The following is a 15779-nucleotide window of genomic DNA, read 5'->3' on the forward strand; positions in this document are numbered from 1 at the left end:
GAGCCATTTTCAAACATTCTCTTGTGGTCTTCCAGATCTGCAAAGATCAACGTGAAGAAACCCTTGGCCCTCATTCGAAGTTTTGTTGGACCCACCAGCCTCTATTTCTTTTGGATCCATTTTAGTATATCTTTCTCCTTCAATTGAATGTCCATCAACTTATAAATCAAGGCATGGTACTTCATAAACTTCCATGATTCCTTTAGTTTATTATTGGGAATGATGTACTTGGGTTTTGATGTTACCTTGGGGAGGCACCGCCCCCACAATCTAGACTACAATTGGGCCCTAAAACAGGGTTTCCTTTGTCCCAAAATTTTATGTAGAGGAACAGTTTGGTCCATCTGTGGGTTTCTGTGATCCCATAACAACATTGCGATTGGAGGGGATTGTGAGCGTCCCTGAGGTACCACTCATATGGCTCGTCAGTGGAAGAAGTTGATAAGAAAATGAAAATTAAAGCACTCAAATATGAAAAAAATCATAGTCGTGATTCAGTAAAAAAGCCTGTAAGGGCAAAGACTGCATGCAAATAATTTTATTGTCAATGGTTGTTTCTAAAACATAATCAAGAATAACATAATGGAATATTGGCACCACATTAGAAAGTTGGAAGAAAAAAAAAATGAGAATTGAGATATTGTGTAATATTTGATTCCAACACCAACAGAAGATGTCCAAGTATTCCTTTTGGTCCATCTTGAAATGATCATGAAAATCAACAAATAGGGATGTAGGGCATGGCCCCTCTTTTCCATTGTTCAACATATCCATAATTGGAGTGAAGATCGCGAACCAAATATAAGATAAACCAAAAAACACAACGCTCCATCAATCGTGTAAAACAATAACTGTTAAATTTAATTTGTTAATCAGAAAGAGAAGTGTAGAGATTCATAAGTGAAAGAGAATTGGAGAAATTCTAAAGCGTATGTTACGTGATTAAAAGTGCATTGCTGATAGAAAGATTGTTGATTGATGGTGAGGAAATTGGTATCGCCACAGCTAGGTTTGCAAAAATTCTTAGGTATTCGATTTTCCAAAAATAACGTAATTGCAGTTATATGCAGATCGAAGTTATCGTCCAATTAATTTCCATCAAATTTTATCGTGAAACCATTGTTGACATTTTGGAGACCACTCAAATGCAGGGGCCAATCAGGACATTATGCATGTGGGGTTTAAGAGTCTCCGATTGCTCGTCATCCAAGATTATGTCACCTGAAAAACATCATTTACTAGGTCATATATCACAATAGTGTGTGATTTTACCTTCAATCTAATTCTCACGTATGTAAACCTTGATTTGTTGACATGAAGCTTCGTATATTCCAAGTTTGGTCCTTGCTTCCAATTTGATGGAAGAATATTGGAATCACTAACTGTTTTTGAGTTGTAGCATATTTTTCTCTTGTTTTCTTTGTTTCATTTTCTTGATATATGATCATTTTCGATACATGTTTTTCTTAGCTCTTTGTTTCATTCACTCATTTGGTTTTCTAGCTAAAATTAATGCTGATAAGCATTGGTGGGTTTTGGGAGAGACCTATTGTTATAGAAAATGAACGACCAGTCCTTTCGGCAGTCTACAATGATGTAAAATACTACGAATCAGAGAGAACCGTTTTCCTATCTTCCATTGAAGACCTATATAAATGGTGAGTGACATGATATAGCTGATTTTATTAAATATTTGAAAAGTGTTTATCCTGGAGGAGATGAAGATGAAACAAATTTTAATTCTAGCATCGTCAAGCATGAAATGGTCAAGTCTCTTAGCTATGCTTGTGGACCCAGCCCAACCATTTCTCCAGGTTAGAATAAAGGGAGCCGAAAAAATATCCACCAAGTGGATCCTGCCAAAAAAATCGATGAAGTACCCTGCCAATGGGTCCAGTCTGTAGTGACCCCACCATACCTCATTATCTTCAATGGTGAAGTTCAAATAACCCACCAAAATAATGGATACCATCTTTAACAGGTCACAGGATTCCAATTTATCCCAAAAGTATCTTCTGGAAGAATATGGCACATATGTATTAAGAATATTAAATATGTCCTTCAAGCCCCTCATCAAAACTAGATAAAAGGATACCTGCAAAGGATTTTTAGGCAAGAAAATTCATGAACTTAGGATCCCAAAAATCTGCAAGACCGCCAGATAAACTCAAAGAATCCACAACACATACCCACCACCTAAGACAAATGTATAGGAGATTGGGCCAAATTTTGTCTCCAATCATCATCGTCTCTTGTAAAAGGATAATAGAGGGGTGATTAACCCCAATCAAGTGCCGGAGTATGATGATTTTTTTGACACTCCCAAAGCCCCTCACGTTTAAGGATGTGATTATCATGGTAATCCCTCATAATTTGGCAAATAATCTCTAAGGGCCCGAATAAGAGAGAAAGTAGAAACAAAATATGTCATACCAAGATACAATGTTCTAGAAAGATTGTGAAGATCACTATCAGCCCCATTCGAACAATTCGAAGGTTTCAAAAAATATTCCTTCATAATGGTCACATTATGATGAGAATTGGGACTGATAGAGATCTTAGGAGAGGAGGGTGAATGAATTAGCAAGGTCTCGAGATGGATAGCAGGATGAAGGCAGAAAAACTCGACATAACTCCCCTCCAAATTAGTAGGAGAAACGTCTCTAGAAAAAGTCCCAAATTGAATGTGAGTAGGGTCGGGGCTAACAATCAATGAGTCATGAGTAGTGTAGGTTGTCCCATTCGCATCAAAAGATAGAGTTTGGGTAGATTCAAAATTGTATTAACATGGAGCAATTTATGGTACAGATAACAATGAAGGATGTTCAATACCATCAGAATGTGGCAGCGGAATATGCGAAGAAACAATACGCAAAGGATGGAATATAGAATCACTAAGGGAAACAACACTTGCTACCAAATCATTACAAATATGTTGCTCAGGACATGTCATAGGTGGTGTGATTTTAAGCTTACCCGAGAGAGAGTGCTGACCAATCTCCTGAGCCATCGGAGAGTCTACAAATGTGAATGGACGACCCCCATCACAGGTGGTCTATGATATTCCATGTCACTGATTTCTAAATCTACGCGGGTGCTTAGCAATAAAATGCCCAACATTATGATAACCTAGGTAGCAAAAAGGAATTGGCCAATAGTCAATTCGTTGCCTAGTAGAGAAGCCACCGCAATTGAGCTTCACCTTCGTGCTAAGGCCAACAACAAATTCCACCTCCACCGAAATCCATTTGATACATTTATCTCTTTGTAACATGATTTCTTCCTCCAGGAAAACAAATTTACCAATGGAATTGGCGATCATCATGAGTGATTCACGTGACTAGAATACGAGGGGTAAACTAGGGAGTTTATACCAAACCAATTTCTTTCGTGGTAATTCTTGGTATGGATCAAATTCCACATGCCACTGATGTAAAGAGAGGAAACCATGGCCATCAACCCAATACGATCCCAAAATCTTTTCATCTTCATCATCATTAATAAAGTGGAAGCAGAACCATTGATTGTATAAAATGCCGAAAAGAGGCGAGTACTTAAGAATAGGGTACTAGTGTTCTTTAACACAAGACGTCATCTGAGATTCATCCATTCATATATAATACCACTTACCCGCCAAAGCCCGTTGTTGTAATCCTACCACCCGGTCCCAAAAAACATCAGAACCAAAAACGAGTTTCTGATAATCCAAATCAACCTTAGCTGCGTTCTTTTTCCGTGAAAGATGGAATTTTTTTCCATGGATTACCACATTCAGGTTCAATAGCCGGTGGGGATACCAAAACATTTGAAATCATGTGTATAGCTCCATGTACAAGAGATATCCCAGAGGGTTGGACTCCCGACTTGGGATAGCCACGACTCTCTGCCTCAATGGTCTCATGTACCAACGCATTGAGTAATGGCATGTGATCGCCCCGGTTGCCTTTAGTATCAAGTGACATCCTCCCGATAGATGTAAAGGCCAGTTGTATAGCTGACACCGTCGACACTCTGCAACCCCACCTATATGTGCACCAAAGTAGAGAGCATTACTAAAAATACCTTATGCAGAAGTGTCTGAAAAAAACTCGATAAAATATGTAGACAAGGTAAATTAATGCCAATTATCAATTATAGGCCCCACTCATTGTAGGTCATCACCAACTTAATCCACTAGGACACCTTCAAGTACAATAAGCTGACTAATCACCACCAACCAATGTCGTTAAGAAAATCTCATCAAGCACACAATCGACAAATATCTTCAATGATGACCCAAACCATTAATGGATTTTCCCTCATAATTAATGGCCAACTTGGAAAATAAATATTTCCCCATACCAATAAATGACCCCAAGAGACTCCTTGTTAATAGAATTCAAAATTAAAATATGTTACCAACTCCACCAACCAAAATGAATGCACTTATGTAGCTATAAAGATCATCTGAAATCCCCTGATCAACCAATTCAAAACCAAAGAGGAGTAGGAATATCCACAAGAGAAAAGGTTTAGAAGAATGACCATGTAAAATGACCAGCTAGTTCGTCTAAGATAGACCACAGAGAAGACCAATAGGTAGTAGCTAAGATCCCAAAAAATCCCATGATCGACCAATCCCAAACTAGAGAAGGAGAAGGAAGACACACGGAGCAAAGGTTTAGAAGAAAGACCATGAAAACAACCAACTAGTGCGTCTCTGATAGACCACATAGTAGAACAAAAACTAGAGTGTAAAAAAATTGTTATTAGTGTACCTTGAAACAAAAAAACCAATAGAGATCTCTGATATCATCTAGAATCATGATAAAAACTAAATCTAGCTCAGATAATTGTGCTTAGACATATTGCACCCAACAACACCAACAACTGCACCAGTGAAGGCTACATTTAATCAATTTACCTCCACACATGTAGCCAAAATTACCTTCCTTGTGAATTTTGTGACTAATGATTCCACAATCCAATCTTTTACCCTAAACGTTTTCTTCTCGCAAAAGTTGTCGTAGAGATTTTGAAGTAGGCATATTGTCTGCCAACGGATATTTTGTAATTTTCCTCCACCGTCCTTGTAGAAAGTATGGTGTAGATTTGCAACTGCTCATGAAGTTTTAATCAAAATCACAAGACACAAACCTACTCTACTGCTCTGCGAAAGTTAATTCACAATTTAGAACAAAAATTTCAAACATGCAATAAGAAATAACACATATGCACACAATATTTTTCCTGGGGAAAGAAATATACTAAAAACCCCAATTCCTGCTTGGATTAATATGATGAATAGAGGACCGTGTATTACAATTTCTTTGCTCAATTGAGCACAAACTAGAAGTGAATAACCTTTCTGTCTTCTCACTGAGAAGCTATGACCTAAACTTAGTCAATTTATGCCTCTACTTGAGCCCCTTTTTCCTTGCGAAATTCCTTGAGAAATTTGCCCCTATTATTTAGGAATTTTTCCAAAATGGATTCCGCAATTCCCAAGGTTGATCATCTGACTGCATGCAAGACTTGTACACTCAAGACTAGTCTACAACTGATGTTACACTCCCTTGGAATCTCCACCATAGCTGGGGAACTCGAATTCTCTTCATGCACTAGTTATTTTGGGTTGATTTATCAATTAACTAAATGATCACTGAGTTTGATTAAAGTCTCACTACACAATTGACCTTCCACTAGTTCTTCCAACAATTGGAACTAGTTTAACTAAAAATAACTTGAGATAATTGACTTTAATTGCTACAAATTAGCAATCACACATGCTTAACTGAACTCTAACTCTTCAAACTCAAATTTATTGAGTAAGCTAGTGACACAAGTTATGTCACACAACTTAACTACATCCAAATTGTTTGCTGAAGTGGAAATTCAAATTTTCTCAATTTAATCAAGGCAAAATCAAATTGAGAATTTCTTGCTGCATTTTTCAACAATCCTTCAGGTGAATCTAATCCATGTTATCGATGACAGTCAAGAGTTCCAACATAACAATGTCTTGATAACAACAATGAGTGGATAGAAGTAACATTCAAAATAAATGAAACGATCAAAAACACAAATTACAACACAATAAATGGAGACCCTGAAAAATACTCCAACTATGTTACTGTGTATTCATATTCAACGAAAGTCCCTCCATTTCTCCTCTCACTAAGCACACATTTGTTGTGATCTGCATCACCCTAAATCCCATCAGTTGTTTTCAACCTCCATCGCTCCACTTCCTGAATAATCCATCAATAGTGTAGAGACAAACTCCTAATCCTTTACCTTTACCTTCTTTACGAGTGCCTTGTATTGAAAATTTTAAGACAAACAATTTCTTTTATATTAAAAAATTATCTTAAAATCCCCTCTGTGTAGTAGTGTTGAATCCAACGACAAACAAGTTGTCTCTAATTGTATCAATAGAGATCGAAGGGACATAAGAGGAATTGATGTTCGGGAAATCTTGCTGGGGAAAGTTGTCGCATTCTCCAGAGTTGGCTACCCCCACAAAACGAAGAGCACAAAAGGTCATTGTCTTTATATAAGATAACGTGAATGGTAATTGAACTAGCAGCATCGGTATATGTGTGAGACAATAGTAGCCTGCAAGCTAGTGGACTTAGGGCGCACTGTCAGAGTTAATTTTGCAATTGTTAGGTAATATTGTTTTAAATTGATATGGTTTTTCCTTAATTTTTAATTGTCTTAAATAGGTTTCGTCTTAATTGTTATTGTCTTAAGTGGCCATTGTCTTAAATGTAAAGTTTTGTCTTAAAATATTTTTATCTCAAACTGCTTTTGTCTTAAAATATTTGTGTCTTAAACTATTTTTGTCTTAAATATAAAGCTTTGTCTTAAAATATTTTTGTCTCAAATTGTTTTTGTCTTAGTTTTGTTTTAAGATAGTTTTGTCCAAATATAAAGTTTTTTCTTAAATTGTTTTTGTCTCAAATTGTTTTTCTCTTAAATTTTATATTTAAGACAATTTAATTTATATTAAATTTTAATGTAAAATAATTAAACTAAAAAATGACCTTTTAAGAAAAAATATTTCTTGTCTTAAGAAAACATCTTAAAAGTGCCCTTAGTGTAATAGTAACTAGTTCATTGAAAAAACGGATATTGGAACATACTCCATTTACCCTTATGTTAAAAATCAAACACAATATACAGATTAGGGTCATTTTTGCTTCTTTTATAACTATGTTGTAGGAAAATTGAATCAATTTTATCATACCACGACTTGGGTGCCTGTTTTAGTCCAATAAATGCTTCCTAATACCATGTTAAAAATGGAAGACCATTGACCATACCTCATTTTTGAAGTAGCAGTAGGTCATTAAAATTGATATGACCGAATCTTTGATGCCATAAGTCTTTTGCAGTGATAATTGATGAAGTCAAGGCTTGGTGATGTACACTTCTTACATTAAGCTGATACATTCCTCCCACTCAAATACCTAATGCAATTGGCTTCATACAATCTAGAAGATCTTTAATAACACAATAAGACTTAAAAAACTCTACCTTAAGTTTCTGATATGTTATCATAGAAACATAGATCAGATTTTTTTTTATTCTTGGTACATACATTACATTTTGAATATGCCTAACATTTCCATCAAGAAATATGGCAAGAACATTACCATACCCTTTGATTTGGTACCCTCTATCACATCAAAGTAGATATTAGCACCATTGTTCATTTCTTTGAAATTCTCAAACCAATGTCTGTTACCTGCCCTGTGAGTGGAAGCTCCTAAGTCCACAAACCAATTTTCTGCTTCATCATCCTCAGCAGAGTATGCATAATCAGATACAAACAATCTGAGATTCTGATTCTGATCATCATCAACAAAGTTCCCTGCATGCTTCTTATGTATATGTCGACTTTCATCAAGCTTCTTTTAATGGCAATTCTTAGCAATGTGATCAACTCTACCATAATAAAAACAGTTGGGTCATGAATCACTTCTGTTTGAAGACATACCTTGAGGTGGTTTTCTTTGTGGTGTACCTCTGCCTTTTTGTCCTGCACTTGCCTTCCCTCTGAAGGGCTTTTTCTTCGACATTAAAGCAAGATTTGAACTCTGGGGTTTCAGAGTCATCCACCTTTCTTCCTCTTGCATCAGGATCCCTGTCGATTCTTCAAATTTGGGGGTTTTCTCTCTCGCATTCAATCCCGTGATAAACATTTGATAGTCATCAATCATACCATTCATGGTAATTGTGACGAGATCAGTGTTTGGCATTGTCTCCCCTATGTCACCCAGGTTATCTCTGGGCTTCTTGATTTGAGAAATGAATGCAACCATTGATTCATTCTCCTCCATTTTAATGGAGAGAATCTTGCTTTTCAGAAACAACAGTTGATTTGTGTTTTTGATCTCGTACAGGTCATTTGTTGATTTACATTCTCGGATGTGAGGGATAATACAATCTTTCACTAACAATTTTAAGAGCACTTTTTCTTTATTCTCCCTCTTTTCCGAGTCCTGGATTGTTGTTGTTGTTCCATCTGTAGCTATGGTCGGCTTCAACTCATCACTGCTTGCAATCGCCCATGCGTTTTGCCCCTCCAACAGGGTCTACAACTTAAATTTCCAATTAGAATAATTGGATCTGCCAAGCTTATTGCTCTCATTCAAGTATGCTTCTGCCATCTAATTGTTCATATTAACATGTCTATCTCAAAAAAAATATTCAATCTCTAACAAATTGAAATAAAATGGATCTATCTCCCGATCTTAAAAAAATGGTGCTCTTAATACAACCCCTTTCAGATGGGGGCACAAAACAAATCCTTTTTAAAGATATAGAAACCTTCTTAAAAAAATGACCCCCTTTTAAAATGCGCCCCAAACCTTTCCGCTTAAAAATATTATAACCCCTTAAGAAAAAAGTATTCAAAAGGAGAAAAAACGATTTCAAAGATACCCAACGATAGAGCTCCTTAAGATACCCAACGATAGAGCTCCTTTCTTTTGATTGCGCCTCCATAAGGTCTCCACAGGGTTGGAATTTGACAGGCAAAATGCCCGTCATAAGGTATTTTGACCGTATTTTACGTTTAAAAATTAAAAGAAACCGTTTTTTGCGATGGGTTTTGAAAGTTATAAAACGTATTTTTGACGGTTCACTTTTTAACGAAAACTTCATTACTACCCTCTCAAACCGCTGAAAACATGCATGGCAGCAGTTCTGGAATTTGATCGCACGTATTTACTCGTAATATATTTTATTGACTTATCAATAATTAAGCCTTGTAATATGTGGTATTTGGAATTTGTGCCATAATATTTGTTTTTATGGAAATAAATTAAGTTCATATTATTTAAAGTTATATGTGAATATTTGATGATCAATAATTAAGTGTTGTAATATTTGGAATTTACATTAATATATTTGTTTTTATTTAAATAAATTAAGTTTATGTTATTTATATTTAAATAAATTAAGTTCATGTATTGTGTTGGTTTTATTAAAAATTCAGCTTTTAGGTTAATTCCATGTGATTATGATGGTGGAGAGGAATGTCAAAAATAGTTTTGGTCAACTTCAAAGTTTTTGAGATGGAAATTTATTTTTGGGAAGTTTTATTGGTTCATATTAGTGAAAGAAATCCATTTGTTTTCACTGAAATTGCAACATTTAAATTATCTAATAGAAATCCAAATTGAGAATATTGAAATAGGAATGATTGCAATAACAATTAGTTGGGCGTGAGTAAAATAGATTTCTAGATATACCCATAATTTTTGTATCATGTATTTGGAAGAATAACTCATAAGTGGAATCTGGATGATATGGAAATTGTGGATCCCATCTATGAGTAAAACAACCTTCATGATTCAACAAATCATTTAGTTATGGTTATGTTTTTTTTCTTTTCTTATTATAAATCTGTGACAAAAATTAACATAGTTGTGTGATTGAAAAGTATTCTTTTAATTAAAACTTTATTAATGACGGGACAATTTTTTATCAAAACATTATGATTGAAGGACAAAATTTTAAATATAACATTCCTTGACGGGTAACATAAAGACCCAAAACGTCAAAAAAATTTGTTTGACGAGTAATAAAGAATCCAAATTCCAACCCTGGTTCTCCATAGTCGGTCACCACCCTGACCGTGCACTCAAGTTCTCTGCTCCTCAAAACAAAATCGGAGCAGACCTCGATCCACTACAAAATCGGAGCAGACCTCGATCCACTACCCGGCTTCCGCCGCAGTTGACAAATCAGACCCTCTACCTTAGATCAGGTCGGTCCACCTACGCCAACTCGGCCCTTTTCACGTTGCTTTGTCAACTGACTCCACGCGCAAACAGAGATCTAATCAATTCGATCAGTGCGCACACCGATGCCAACTCGTAAACCCCAAATGTTGCCACAACAACCTCCACACCACGATTTCGCAACAGATCTACGACCTCCGATGGCTTATCTAAGAGCAAAATTCGGCCACACACCCGGCGCAAGCTGCCGCCAATCGACCTGCCCAACTTCGACTGCAATTGATAGATGCAATCAAGCCACCACCAGCATGCAGATCCACCATCCAGCGCTGGCTCTGTGGATCTCAGTCCACCGCTGCACCACACCTCACCGTTGCGCCCCGAGACCACGGCTCTGCCACTACCGCCCTGACCGTTGATTGGCCTGATCAGTGGAGCCATATATCGTGCCTCCACGATTCCACTGCACTAACAATCTACAAATGCGTAGCGAACGGGTCATAAGTGCCAAAACTTGGTAGTGTTCATTGTTCTGAATCTGCACGTCCATGCAAACCGCAGTTCGACACTCTCTTGGAATGAGCACCGCTCCACGAATTCAAAGCTGCTGACGCCCTCAGATCACTATTTCCCTGCGGCTGGCTTATCCGATCAACAATATATTTCTCATGCTATTGGTCCATAAATGAACGGCGGATGTATACGGTGGACATATACACCCGCCGTTCATTTATGGCCCGATAGCATGGGATTTATTGACGGCCGTCAGAATTCGACAGATGATTTAATGCAAGTTCTAGAATTCATTTACAATGGGCAATTAGGGGGAGCTTTGCAAGGAACTAATTCCAACTACCACCATTATTAGAGCAGTCAGAATTCAACAGATGATTTAATGCAGAGCAAAACTTCCTGAAAAAGCCACTGTCTCAATCAATCTCCAGAACTTTCTTTGTCCTGTATAAATACCGATCAACATATAAAATTACAAGTTATTAAATTCCAAGTTCTAGATTATGTACTGTGTTTATGTGTTTGATTCTCTGCTCTCTGATAATCAACACTATCAGATTTCATTGACGGTAAAAGATTATTTGGATGATCGGTCGTGCGTTTTTTTAATTCGAATACACATTGAAATATCAACGCACGTATAATTGTTTGATGTTTACGTACATCACTAGTATCATTGAAACAGCAATAATATCATTGAATCTGATAAGTGTAGAAAATTTTTTTACAAATTAGTTTAGAAATTAATAGAAATTAGTTTTAAAAATAATAGAAATTTTGGTAAGATTATGATAAAATTTAGTAGAATTTTTTGAAAATTTGAATTATAGCTGTTAAATTTTAGGATTTAAGATTTTCGGTTGAAGGATTTTTTTTATAGTACTGAATTTATTTCTATTATAAAAAGAATTCAAACACTCCAACATTTTGATTTTTTAATTTCTTTTTAAACCAAATTCATACCAAAAAAACCTGGAAATATATAGCCATATGTATTCATCTATTCTGATAAAATTAAATTTAAAATCCAAATTCCAAACTTAATAACTAAAATTTAATAAATGTGTAACTGTGACATTGTTGTGCATGTAAGTGTAAATAAGGCTACTGAAAAGAAAAGTGTAAATAAGACATATTTTATGTTGGCGAGTGTTTCTTGTGTGCTGAAGGTTTTAATGTACAAGGATAGGTAACATCTGTGGAAAAAAATAAACACGATGCAATAATATAAACTGTGGTCGGAAGTTCATGTTTCCACGGTTCAATTTCCATCCAATTCATTCAAAAATAATTTAATAATAAAAGAAAGAAGAGGATAATATGGCGACTTGAAAATTACAGAAAGCAACCCTATACACTAGTATTCAATATTTTAAATAACTAGGTATTGATACACAGACAGAGTAGCAAAGGTGCAGCTGGTAACTTCATTGGAGTTGCGAGATCATTCAGTCGAAAATATCTGTAACACATTTTGGTTATTGCTTCTCTGTTATTCTATATCCAATGGCAGATATGATTAACTTGACAACAGTTGGTGACGCTACTTGCTTGGCATCCTCCACCAGCTATGGCTACTTGCAGCTATGTTTTTGATGTATTCATAAATCACCGTGGTCCTGACGTGAAGGAAGGCCTCGCCAAGCATATCTACCATCGCCTGAAAGAACATGGATTAAGAGTATTTTTGGACCAGCCAGAATTGGAAAAGGGAGATAGCGTGACTTCTCAAATCGAAGAGGCGATTCGAACTGCCACGGTCCATGTTGCAATTTTTTCTCCAAGATATGCTGAATATAGTTGGTGTCTCAACGAATTAGTATTGATGTTGGAGTCGGGCTCAACAATTATTCCCGTCTTTTATCATGTCAATCCTTGGGAGCTTCGGTGGACGCGGATCCAAGATGGAGTTTATGCTCGAGCCCTGAGCATACTCCGGTGTATCCTTCTGTGTAAAGAGGACGAAAATGGAGCGTATGCTCGAGCCCTGTGCATGCTGGAAAAGAAGACAACAATAGATCCTCAAACCAATACAAAGAGGCCACGGCATAACTCGAAAACTATTGAGAAATGGAGGAATGCCCTTTCTATTGTAGCAGACACAAGCGGCATTGACCTGAAGGCGTGTAATGGGTAAGAGCGCCCCTGCTTCTCCCTTCTTAGCTTTTAATTTGGTGGATTCATAAGCATATCGATATCTTTTAGGCGTTCCTTACAGACACACATTTATTGTGGATATTATTCAGTGACGAAGAACTGCTCGTTGATGAGATCGTTGAACAAGTTCTGAAAAAAGTTCGCAGACCACTTCTGAATGTCGCTAAATATCCAACTGGCCTGTCTGAAAAAGTAAAGGATGTGGACATCACAGTGTCACTGCAACGGCAAAGCGGGAAGCCCAGTATTGTGGGAATTGCGGGTCTTGGCGGAATTGGAAAAACGACACTCGCCAAAGAATTATTCAATCGGGAGATGTCAAATTACGATCGATCTTGCTTCTTGTCTGATGTCAGATCAGGAAATTTGCTTTCCCTTAACCGTTTGAGTCTCTCGAATGTACATATAAACAACATTGATGAAGGTATGGGGGCCTTCAAAAGGCATATCTCTTTTTCTAAGCAGGCTCTCATAGTTTTAGACGATGTTGATCATATTAATCAACTAGATGCATTATTTTCCCCACTTAAAGATACTATTCATCCAGGAAGCTAAATTTTAATTACAACTCGCAATAAAGACGTGCTCACAAGCTCAGGGATGGCAGAGTCCTCTATTTACACGCTGAAAGGCCTAAATCGAGAGCACTCGCAAGAACTCTTTTGCTCCCATGCCTTTGGTCAGCCCCGTCCTGCGTTGGGATTTGAGGACGTGGTGGAAAAGTTTTTGGATATCTGCAATGGGTTGCCCTTATCTCTTAAAGTGCTCGGAGCCCTTCTTTGTGGAAAATATGATTTAGAATATTGGAGAGCGCAATTGCACAAAACCTCCAAAATACTTCCCAGCGATATTCAAAGCACACTTAAAATTAGTTATGACGCCCTGGATAGAGGAAAAACAGATATTCTTAGACATTGCCTGTTTTTTCATTGGAGAACACAGGGATACCGTCATCAGAATATTGGACGGATCCGGTTGGGAAGGATGGCTGGGTCTTCGTAACCTAGAGAACAGATGAGTGGTCGAGGTCGACAGTGAAAACTGTATAAGAATGCACGACCAGGTTAGAGACCTTGGCAGAGATCTCGCAAAGGAAACTCCTGAGCTTCGGCTTTGGTGGTTGACTGACCGCTTTCTTCATAATCTTTCTACGCGATCTCCTGTAAGTATTTTGTAGATTTTGGGGACAGCTTTAACCTAAGCAGCTTAAAGCTGCTTACGGCTGAAGGTTATTTTGTTGAACGCCTATTCCGGGCTGGGCAGGTACCACAACTAATATATCTCCGCTGGGAGAATTGCCCGTACTCGTCCTTACCTTCCTGGATTTCACTAAAAACTTTACGAGTTTTATATATACAGAAGGTGAGCCAGCTGCAAACACTGTGGCAACATGAATCCCAGGTAATCTTTTCTTTTTTCTCTGAAAGGCTTGACTTAGGTGGGTGCTTCTCTCTGCAGAGGCTGCCTGACTCGGTTGGGAACTTGACGGGTCTCCAAAGTCTTGACTTGGCCGGATGCTCTCGTTTGCAGAGACTCCCAGGTTCGATTGGAAACTTGATGGGCCTCCGACGTTTTCACTTAGGCGGGTGCTTCTCTCTGCAGATGCTTCCAGACTCGGTTGGGAACTTGATAAGCATGCAAAGTTTTCATTTGAGTGGGTGCTCCGCGCTGCAAACACTCCCAGACTCAGTTGGGAATTTGATCGGCCTCCAATATCTTGACTTTGGCGGGTGCTCCGCTCTGCAGATGCTCCCGGACTCGATTGGGAGCTTGACAGGTCTCCAACGTTTTCACTTGGGAGGGTGCTCCGCTATGCAAACTCTCCCAGACTCGATTGGGGATTTGACGGGTCTCCAACGTCTCCACCTTGGTGGATGCTCCGCTATGCAGACCCTGCAGACACTTCCAGATTGGATTGGGAATTTGAGGGGCCTCCAACGTCTTCACTTGGGCCAGTGCTTCGCTCTGCAGACGCTCCCAGAGTGGGTTGGCAACTTGACGAGCCTCCAACATCTTCACTTGGGTGCGTGTTCCTCTTTGCAGAAGCTCCCTTGAAAAATTACTATGACCAATACATAAACAACTAAATTGAGACTAAATTGTCGCATCCAACCATTTCCATAAAAAAAGATTTCAAAAGAAATAACAAGTTCTTTTCAAAACGAGTTGAGAACCACCACGAAGATCATGACGTCGCGACCGGCCTATGCCGACACAAAAAGGAGACCAAAAGAGATAACAATTTCCCTACATAAACAGACCAATAACTATGAGAAGACCAACTTAATGCACTACCTACCATTTATGCTCAATGATCAATATCTGAGGATGAAATATTTGTTGAAGTCCTTGCACTATAACTAGAGGATCCATTAGGTCCCCACCATCTAAATCACAGAAATATGGTTCTCCACATGTGCCAGGTGGGAGTCAATCCTATCCAAGAAAAACAATTGATTCCTGAGCAGCCTCTCGATGTCTTCTAGGGATGCAAAAGCATTGTACTTCTCCACTTGCTTATCCTTCAAGACCAGGCCCAAAAAGGTCTTCATTTGCCAACGAAGATCCACATAGTTTAGTTATTTCTTCCTCCTTCCCCTAGTATGCCCAGGTTCAGGAACCCAAGCCAACATGTCCTCCAAAAGCTCAGAATCTGAAAAGTATTGTCTTCCCCCCCCCCCCGCTTGGGTCTCAAGATTACAAATTTCCTTCCAAGTATTTGGTCAAACAAAATTGAAAATATGTGGTAGCCAAGTCATGGGCACAAAGTCTCACGCCTCATTTCCCTAGCTGAGCTCTTCCACCTTCCCCCATTTTTCACCTCATTCTCTATCTTTGTGACATAGCTGAGACTCAGGGGGCACACTTATTGCA

At 38.0% G+C, this 15779-nt stretch overlaps 1 pseudogene; it reads left to right on the plus strand.

The window, feature by feature from the left end:
• The first annotated feature begins 12318 nt into the window (after positions 1 to 12318).
• Positions 12319 to 14992, plus strand: LOC149200758 (disease resistance protein Roq1-like; annotated as a pseudogene).
• The last annotated feature ends 787 nt before the right edge of the window (positions 14993 to 15779 follow it).

The sequence above is a fragment of the Pinus tabuliformis genome, chromosome 2_1 (assembly GCF_031772625.1).
Source record: "Pinus tabuliformis cultivar Carrire ecotype Pingquan chromosome 2_1, CPIR1, whole genome shotgun sequence".
Taxonomy (NCBI): domain Eukaryota; kingdom Viridiplantae; phylum Streptophyta; class Pinopsida; order Pinales; family Pinaceae; genus Pinus; species Pinus tabuliformis.